We start from the raw sequence: 9,088 nt of genomic DNA, 5'->3' as shown, positions 1-9,088 counted from the left end.
CATTTCACTGACCTCCTAGGAGGAGGGAGTGGAGGAGGCAGGAATTGGGGATATTCCTATTGCATTTAGGGATTAAGTAGTTCTGTAGGGGAGCACTGAAAGCCCAAGAGATGAAGTCAGAAAGCTCTAGATTCTTCCTTCCCTCCTGAAAATAAGGAAACTATCTGATGATTTTGATGGCTAATAGTATGAAATCCCACGTTACTGATTATTTTGACATTTTCGTAACGCTTGCAATGCTTAGATTACTAATATAACCTCATTGTCCAATTTCTGCACAGTTCGTTGTTGCCAATGAATTTCTAAAATAAAATACTTTTTTCTGAGTCTTAAACAGTTATTTCCCTTACCATTCCCCCCTTCACTGTGGGAATATATATCCAGTAAAATTAAGGGAAGCATTCAGTAGAACCACCTCTTAACCCAGCATGTGTTGCTATGATTCCAATGTGAAAAGGAAATAGCTATTGCAAAAGTTTCTTTGCTTTTTTGGCAATTAGCACATTAGCATCTCAAATTTTACGAGTTGCAAAAACTTAATGAAATTTGTACATCATTTGTGTAAATAGATTTTGAGTTAGCTTTAAATAGATTTAGTTAAAAAGGAATAATTGACTGAGTATTAGCAGTTTATTTTATATAAAATGACTACAACTTTTGGGAAATCTGTGCCTCTCCATACATTCAATGGAGGCTATCCCACAGAAATGTATGCAGGTGAGATCACAAAGTTGAGTGCAGTAAAGTTTAAAATATAAAAAAATCCCTTTTCTAGAAGCTCCCGACTTTGTGGTGCCTAGAACCTTGTAAGTGTTTAGTATTTAGTGGCTATTTGATTGATTGGGCGGCTAATTGGTTCAGTGGATAGAGAGCTAAGGTTGGAGTCAGGAAGAACTGAGTTCAAATCCAGACTCATACTTACTACATACACTTACTAGCTGTGTGACCCTGGCCAAGTCACTTAACCCTGTTTGCCTCAGTTTCCTCATCTGTAAAATGAGCTAGAGAAGGAAATGGCAAACCATTCCAGTGTCTTTGCTAAGAAAACCCCAGATGGGGTCACAACAAGTCAGAAATGACCGGACAACAACAGTGACTGATTTATGCGAACTTTGAACCTTTAACTACCACCAACTTGTAAACTCCTATTACTCTGGTTGATGGGACAAATCAGTCTAGTCAAGAGTAAGCTATTTGATATTCCCCCACTCCTGCCTACCCTAATCACCTTTAACATCACCACAGCAATCTTGTTTAAATGGGTAAACTAAATATTTGTCCAGTGTATTTTTTTCATCAGCTAAGAAGGTTATGAATGATAAGACAGAGTATAACCCTAACTAGTGTAGTTGTTTCAGCAAAATGCAACCATGAGAGATTCTGGTATATGAATCACTTTGTCTTGATTAATCTGGAGAGGTGAAGGAATATATAATCCATTCCTGTATTTCATATTACTTCTTTCTAAGTGATTCTCTTTTCTACTCTTTACAAAGGCTTTAACAAATTGCTGCTCTCCTACAACATTCCCCTTCCCCTTTTTTCTTTCAGCTGAGCTCCTTATCTGTTACTTTACTAAAAAGAAAAGAAAAAATCAGTCTAATTTCCTTATTTTCTACATTGCACAACTCTGACTTCATTGCTAATTTTCTCTTCATTTACTCTAATCTCTAATGAACAGAATGCTTTTCACCAAGGGTGATTCCTCTAAGACTGCCCCTTTGTTTGCCAGTCCTCCTTTCTTCTCTAGATTACTCCCTTATTTCAGTCCTCATCCTTCTCAAAATTTCTGTAGCATTTGACCCTGCCGACTGCCTAGGGTATTTTCCATCCTGGATATCCTGAAGGTTTTCATAGTACTGTATTCTTTTTATACTTCTTTTTACACTTCTCTTTCTCTCTGTTTGACCATTCCTTCTCTGTCTCTTTTGCTTTTCTCTCATTTTTGGCCTTATCAACTCCTATGGGTTAATGATCATTTTTATGCAGATGACTTAGAAAGCTATCAAGCTTTAATAATTTTCCCAAGCTCTGTTCACTCATCTTTAAATTCCTGTTAGATATGTCAAACTAGGTCCTGTAGACATCTCAAACTCAAAGTCCAAAGCTAAATTTGCTTTCTCCCAAGCCTACTCCTCTTCTTAACTTTGCTATTTGTGTTGAGGGCACCACCATCAAATGTTAGTGTGGCCTTTAATCTTAATCTCCCTCACCCTGAATATCCAATGAATTGCCAAGCCTTGTCATCACTCTTTTGCAACACCTTTCTCTTTAATCACATAGCTACCACCCTAGTTTTGATCTTATCATCTTTTATCTTAACTATTTGTTGCTGCTCTTGCTCCTAATTGATCTTTTGCCTCATCTCATCTCCCCTCTACCCCATTCTCCACACAATTGCTAAAATGACCTTCTTAAATTTCAGGTCAGGCCATGGCACTCCTGTATTCAATAAATTCTAATGGTTCCCTACTGGCTCTCCTATTTGATTTTTAAGCCGTTCCCAACTTGACCCAAACTATCTGTTCTACTTTTACATTACTCCCTTTCTTTCATTCTACAGTCAAACTATCAAAAAAAAATAGCTACAACCTCACCCACACCCAAATAAATTAAAATGAGGCACACTGAAAAAAAACACTGCCCATGGAAAAGGTAAACTCAAACTTGGTGGCTAAAGGTTGTGTATGAGGCACACGTGTAGGATATACACGTGACAAAGGCTACTCACAATTTCTTGGATTCAAGGGCCTAGAAGTACTTTTGTCCTTTCCTAGAGTAATCATTCAGTCCTCCTTGTGTGTAGCACTTCTCCTGAATTGGATATACAATTACTAGGTTCTGTTTCTCTGCATATCTTAGCCCTTTTCAATGCTCAATCCCATTCCTCAAAGCTATTTCCACCTCCAAGTGAAACAAGTCTCTTAATATGTTAGATATTAACAAAATTATTGGTTGAGCAAACAAATTAGCCATCTCCTGTGGTGCCTCTCTGTATTCATTTGTCTGGAGCTTCCAGTACTTGGAGTATTTCTTATTAAATAGTTGTGCTTCAAGGGCACATGGATAATAGGGAGCACTGTGAGTAAGGAGGGAGATAAACTTTCTCTTCCTTCACCAAGACTGATTCCTCTTAGAGTCCTGGTTCTCTACTTCTCCATCCCAACTTAGGACTTCCCTTTGTTTGTGTTGTTGGTCCATCAGTTATGCATTAAAAATTCTCAAACCAATGAACTCTTGAACTCTGAGATGAATTGTGGTTATAGATGCCAATGTCAATGAGGAGAGAGGGAGAGAAAATAGGAATCCTTCTTCAAAACTCTCCATTTTGACCTACACAAACTTCCTAGGCCTTGGCTATAATCACAGGAGGAGGTTAATTTGTTTATTCAACCAATCATTTTGTTAACATTTAAACCAATTAAGAGACTTGTTTATACCTCATAACGGTATTGCTGCAATGTTACTGTTTAGTACCTTGTTACCACACTGAAATTTTATCATCCGTGACAATATCACTTGAGTTGAGGAGGGGAATAAAATTACCACACACATGCTAAAGGGCAAATTGGAGGAAATCCTGAAATAACTCTCGTTATTCTAAATGTGAATGTACTAAACATCACAATAAAATTGAAGACAGAGTAAGAGGCAATTAGAAAACCAAGTACCGCAATCTGTTGTTTAAAATCAATAAATCTAAATGGCAAATGCATATTCAACAAAAATCAGGGGCTGTAACAAAATTTACAATGCATCAGGTGAATCCCAAAAAGTAGGAATGGAAATTATGCTATAAGAAATAAACAAAAATTCACAAAGCCTCCAAAGGAAATGTATGTTTTAAATATAATAAAAGATTATGCTTTACAATATTTAAAAATTGATGTTTTTAAAAATCTTAAGCAATTAACTAATTTAAATATTAATCACATATGTAGTAAATAGCATTTCATTTCATTTTGTAAAGTGCAAGCTATGTGAATTGAAAATAAAGACATAGATAGCAACATAATAATAGTAAAAGATTTGATATTCTCTCTTAGAAATGGAAACATCTAGAGAAAAAGAAAAATGTAGAAATGAAAAAAATTAGGCCTAAAATATTTGTGGCATCTCCTGAATGGGAGCACTAAAAAATATACATATTTCTTTATGCCATATAGAATGTTGCAAAAATTAATCTATGCTAAATAGAGAGCAGAAATACCCCATCTTTTATAGACTATAACACAAAATTGTAATCAATGCAAAGAGAACAACCAAAAAAAGAGATGAAAATGGAAAATTAATAATGAATACTAAACAAGCGAGTTAAAAATAAAATCATAGACAATGTAATGATGAAACAATATGCCAGGCTGTCAATTATATAAAGTAGTCCTCAAAGAACAAACCGAATCCCCAAGATAAATATTTAAAAAAATAATTAATGAACTGAATATGCAATTAAAATATTAGAAAACCAAAAAATAAATAATCCAAAATAAGTCCCCAAATTAAAATCATAACAATTAGAGGAAAGTAGATAAAATGGAAACAAATGCTATGGATCTAAAAGCAAACTAAAAGTTTATTCTTTGAAAAAAATTTTAAAAATCTGTCAAAATTTTAACCAATCTGAATGAAAAGTAGAGTAAGGAAAATTAAATTAATGAAATAAAATGACCAAGGTAAAATCAACAATAGAACCAGAAGAAATAAAAAAAGAATTATCAAAACAGACCCACCATATAGTTATATGCTAATAAAACTGAGAACTCAAAAGAAACAGGATTTTCCATAAAAAATGTAAAATATCTGTAGCAACATAATACTAAATTGAGATCTTAATGAAATTTCTGAAAAAGAAACTAAATTACCTATAAAGCAGCTATCAAAAAATTATATCAAAATTTCAAAGGAAAATTATTATGTAAATATTATCTAAACTATATAAATTATTCTCAAAAATTAAGGAGTAGTCTATAAATTTCATTTTTTGAAATATAGTATTAATAAATAAAAAAGTAAGGCCAAGGCAAAGAAAGACAGCTTTAGACCAATATCTTTTGTGAAAATAGATTCTAAAACTTCAAATAAGTTTCTTGCAAAAACACTATTTCAACTTAATCTAAAAAGTTTTATCTATTATGATCATGTTTGATTTACACCAGTAGCGAAAGAATTACAATAAAAATTATGAAAATGACTAGCATAATAGATTATGTTAAAATAAAAAAATCCTAAAAATGACTATATCAATTAATGTAGGAAAAGCCCTTAAAATACAAGACTCATTTATGCTTTATTAAAAATCCTACATGATACGGATATAGAATTTTTTATAATAAACCTGCCCAACCAGCTTTATGTGCAAGGGAGTAATGCTAGAACTTTTCCCAATTAATACAGGCATGAAGAAAGGATGTCCTTCCCCCCCATCATTATTTGACACAGTTCTGTAAACTCTAGGAATGGCCATAAGAAAATAGAAAAAAAATAATAAAGGCTTAAAAATAAGATCTATTTAAAAACTATTGCTATTTTCTAATGAAATTATAGTTTACTTTAAAAATCTTAGGAAAATAATTGAGAAAATTAAGATGTTAAATAAAGTTGTAGGATACAAAATAAATCCACACCAAAACAACCAATATAGCAATTTTCTATATAGCAACAAAAAAATGCTGGAGACACTAGTAGTAATAGAAGTCCCACTTGAAATAATAATAAAATCTATCAAATACCTGAAAATCAAGTACATGTAATACTTGCAGGACATAATTTTAAAAAAGAGATAAAGAACAACTTAAATAACTGGACAGGTAGGCAATGTTCCTAGATGGATTGTGCCAAAATAATAAAAATACAATCTACTGAAATGAATTTATAAATTTAGTGATATGACAAAGTACTAAAGGAATACTTTACAGAGCTAGATAAAATATAAAATTCATTCGAAGAAACAACAGGTCTAGATTATAAAAGGAAATAATGCAAAGAAGAAGAAATGAAGGAGGAAATATCACCTTTAAACCTTGAACTATTATAAAGCAATACTCCCTAAAACTATTTGAAAATGATTAAAAAGATAGAAAAGTGGATCAATGGAACATAATAGACAAGGAGAAATCAGAAATACTTTGAATTCAATAGCACACTGTTCAATGACCTCCATAACTAATTATCTAAAAAAGAACTTCCTATTTTGTAAGATTTGCTTGGAAAACTGGAAAATGATCTGGAAAAAAAATAAGGTTTATATCAACATCTTACACCATATACCACAACATGAAGGATACATGACTGAATAGCAAAGTAGATTTTTGAAAATTAAGTGAGATGCAGATCATATACCTTTCATAGCTGTCCCTAACATAGGTAACTTTTTAACTGAATAGGGAATAGAAACAATCACAAAAAACTAAACTAATTTTATTAATTTAATTAATAATAATAAATAAACAGTGTAGCTAATAGAAATATAGCTAAATAATAAACTAACACATGAAATTAAAATGTTTTCATGAATGAAATTAATGTAATAAGATAAGAGAAGCATTCATTTGAAAAAATAAATATCTGATCATGTATCTCTGATGGCATTCTGATATCCCAGATACAGTGTAGGAAAAATATTACAGGAATGTATAATACCAAAAGCCATTTCCCAGTAGATGAGTGGCCAGAGTATATGAACAAACAGTTGTCAAACGAAGAATTTCAAATTAACAACCATATGAATGAATTCTCCAAATAACTTATGATAAGAAACGCAAATCAAAACAAATATGAAATTGTATCATTCATATGGCAAATTCATAAAGATAACAGCAGATGGAAATAGCACATTTTGAGTGATTGTGGGAAAAAAAGAGAACTTTAAAACATTATTAATGGAAGTGTGAATTGGTGCAGCCATTTTGGAAAGTAATTCAAAATTTTGATAATTAAACAATCAATCAGTCATTAAACATTTATTAAATGCCTACTATGTGCCAGGTACTGTGCTGAGCCCTAGAAGAGAGTGAAAAAATATCTTTTCCCTTTGATGCATTATTCCCACTGCTAGAATTATTGATAGCTGTCTTTTTTATGGTAGCAAAGGACTAGAAGCAAAGGAGATAGATTCCCATTGATTTGCAAATGTCTAAACAAATTGTGATACATGAATGTGGTAAGAAAAATAAAATGGGACAAATACGGAGAAGTTCATTGAAACTTAAATAAACATTAGTGAATTGTGACATAAAGAAAACCAGTTAGACAGTCAAAAAAACCTTTGTCAAATGCTTACCATGTGCCACATGCTCGGGATACAAAGAAAAGCAAAAAGAAAAAACAACACCAAACAAGCAAGAAATCCCTGCCCTCAAAGAGTGTGTTCTGGTGGGTAGACGATTTGTAAGTAATCAGGAAAGCAATACAATAATGACTACACCAATGCAAATCAAAACAGCAATAGAATAATTTAAACTGAACGCTGTGAAATTATAATGGCCAAGCTTGACAATAAAAAAGAGATATCAGAAGGCAGCTTCCCCCCAGTGTTCCTGGGTAAGAAACACTGGGAAAAGTTTGCAGTAGGTTAGTTTTGCCAAATCATTTTTTCTTTTTCTTTTTTACTCTTATTATAAGGGATGGACCTCTGGGAGGGGGGAGAGGGAAGGAAGCAATGAAAAATATAGATTATGGAAAAACAAATGAAATAATAAAAATTCTTTTTAAAAAGTAACCGTCAGGTCCTTAGTAGTCATAGCTACTACCCAGAACTCTCAATATGTTAGCATACGTCAATGGTAGTAAGTATAAGGACATCACAGTCAAATGGGAGAGATACCACACACATATGCATGCACATCCAAGGATAGCACTCTATCTGCTGTAGCATATAGCATATGTAGCAACCATATTCTGCTAAAAATCATCTCAGCAGATGAGATAAACTAGGTAGAGTATAACCAACAAACCTCAGACCCTCAGTGAGTTAGTCTGATATCTACCCCAAATCTACGAAGCTTGCCCCAACGGAATGGGGAAAGAGAACAATTTGTTCCAAAGGCCATGAAGGGGCTGAAGCAAGAGCTGTAGAGTGCTTGGAGTGTGGCATCAAAGATTTCAAGGTCATCCTTGCCATTGCCAGCTGTCCTGAATTTTTTCTTACCACTGTACTTCAATGACTCAGGAAGACATAAGGTTAATGACTTTGGAATTCTGCCTCAGTTAAATCCAATTCACTGGCAGCTCAAAACATCCCCCATCACATTGTGATGTAACTGGTCCTCTTCAAAAATGAAGGATAAATACCAACAACAGCAACATACGTGCCATTTTATCTCTCGAGTAGTAAGCCACTTCATAGAGTTATTGGGAACAACAGCTTTGTAAACCTTGAGTGCTATATACATATGAGCTATTATTTTCAAACATCTGGATTACTAGGGGGAGTTTTCTTACTTAGAGTTCCCTATACCAATAAAATCACAGGTGGAGAGAGAGAGGGAGAGAGAGAGAGAGAGAGAGAGAGAGGGAGAGGGAGAGGGAGAGTGAGAGAGAGAGAGAGGGAGAGTGAGTGAGAGGGAGAGAGAGAGAGAGAGAGAGGGAGAGAGAGAGATATGTAAATAAAGATAAATTGATATAGAAGAGCTAGATGGAACAGTGGTTAGGGCATTGGGTTTGTAATCAGGAAGACATGTTCATGAGTTTAAATCTGGCCTCCGACACTTACTAGCTGTGTGACCCTGAGCAAGTCACGTAACCAAATTTGCCTCAGTTCCTTATCTATAAAATGAGCTGGAGAAAAAATGGCAAACTACTCTAGTACCTTTGCTAAGAAAACTTCATGGATAGTACTGGCATGCTCCGTTCCATGGGGTCATGAAGACTGAATAACTGAACAACAGTATACTCAGAGTTAGAGAGACTGTTTGACTTTAAGAGAGGCACACATTCAATGGATAAACGAATCTACAATGTGACAACAAAATCTAGTCCATATTTTAAATATTATACTAAATACTGGGCCCCTAAAGGAAGCTCTATGTAAAGATATTTTGACAATGCAATAGCCCCCAATATAGCCTTGTTACATTCCCCCAAAAATCTT

The sequence above is a fragment of the Trichosurus vulpecula genome, chromosome 4 (genome assembly GCF_011100635.1).
Source record: "Trichosurus vulpecula isolate mTriVul1 chromosome 4, mTriVul1.pri, whole genome shotgun sequence".
NCBI classification, from domain to species: Eukaryota; Metazoa; Chordata; class Mammalia; order Diprotodontia; family Phalangeridae; genus Trichosurus; species Trichosurus vulpecula.
Note: the sequence above shows the minus strand (reverse complement) of the source record.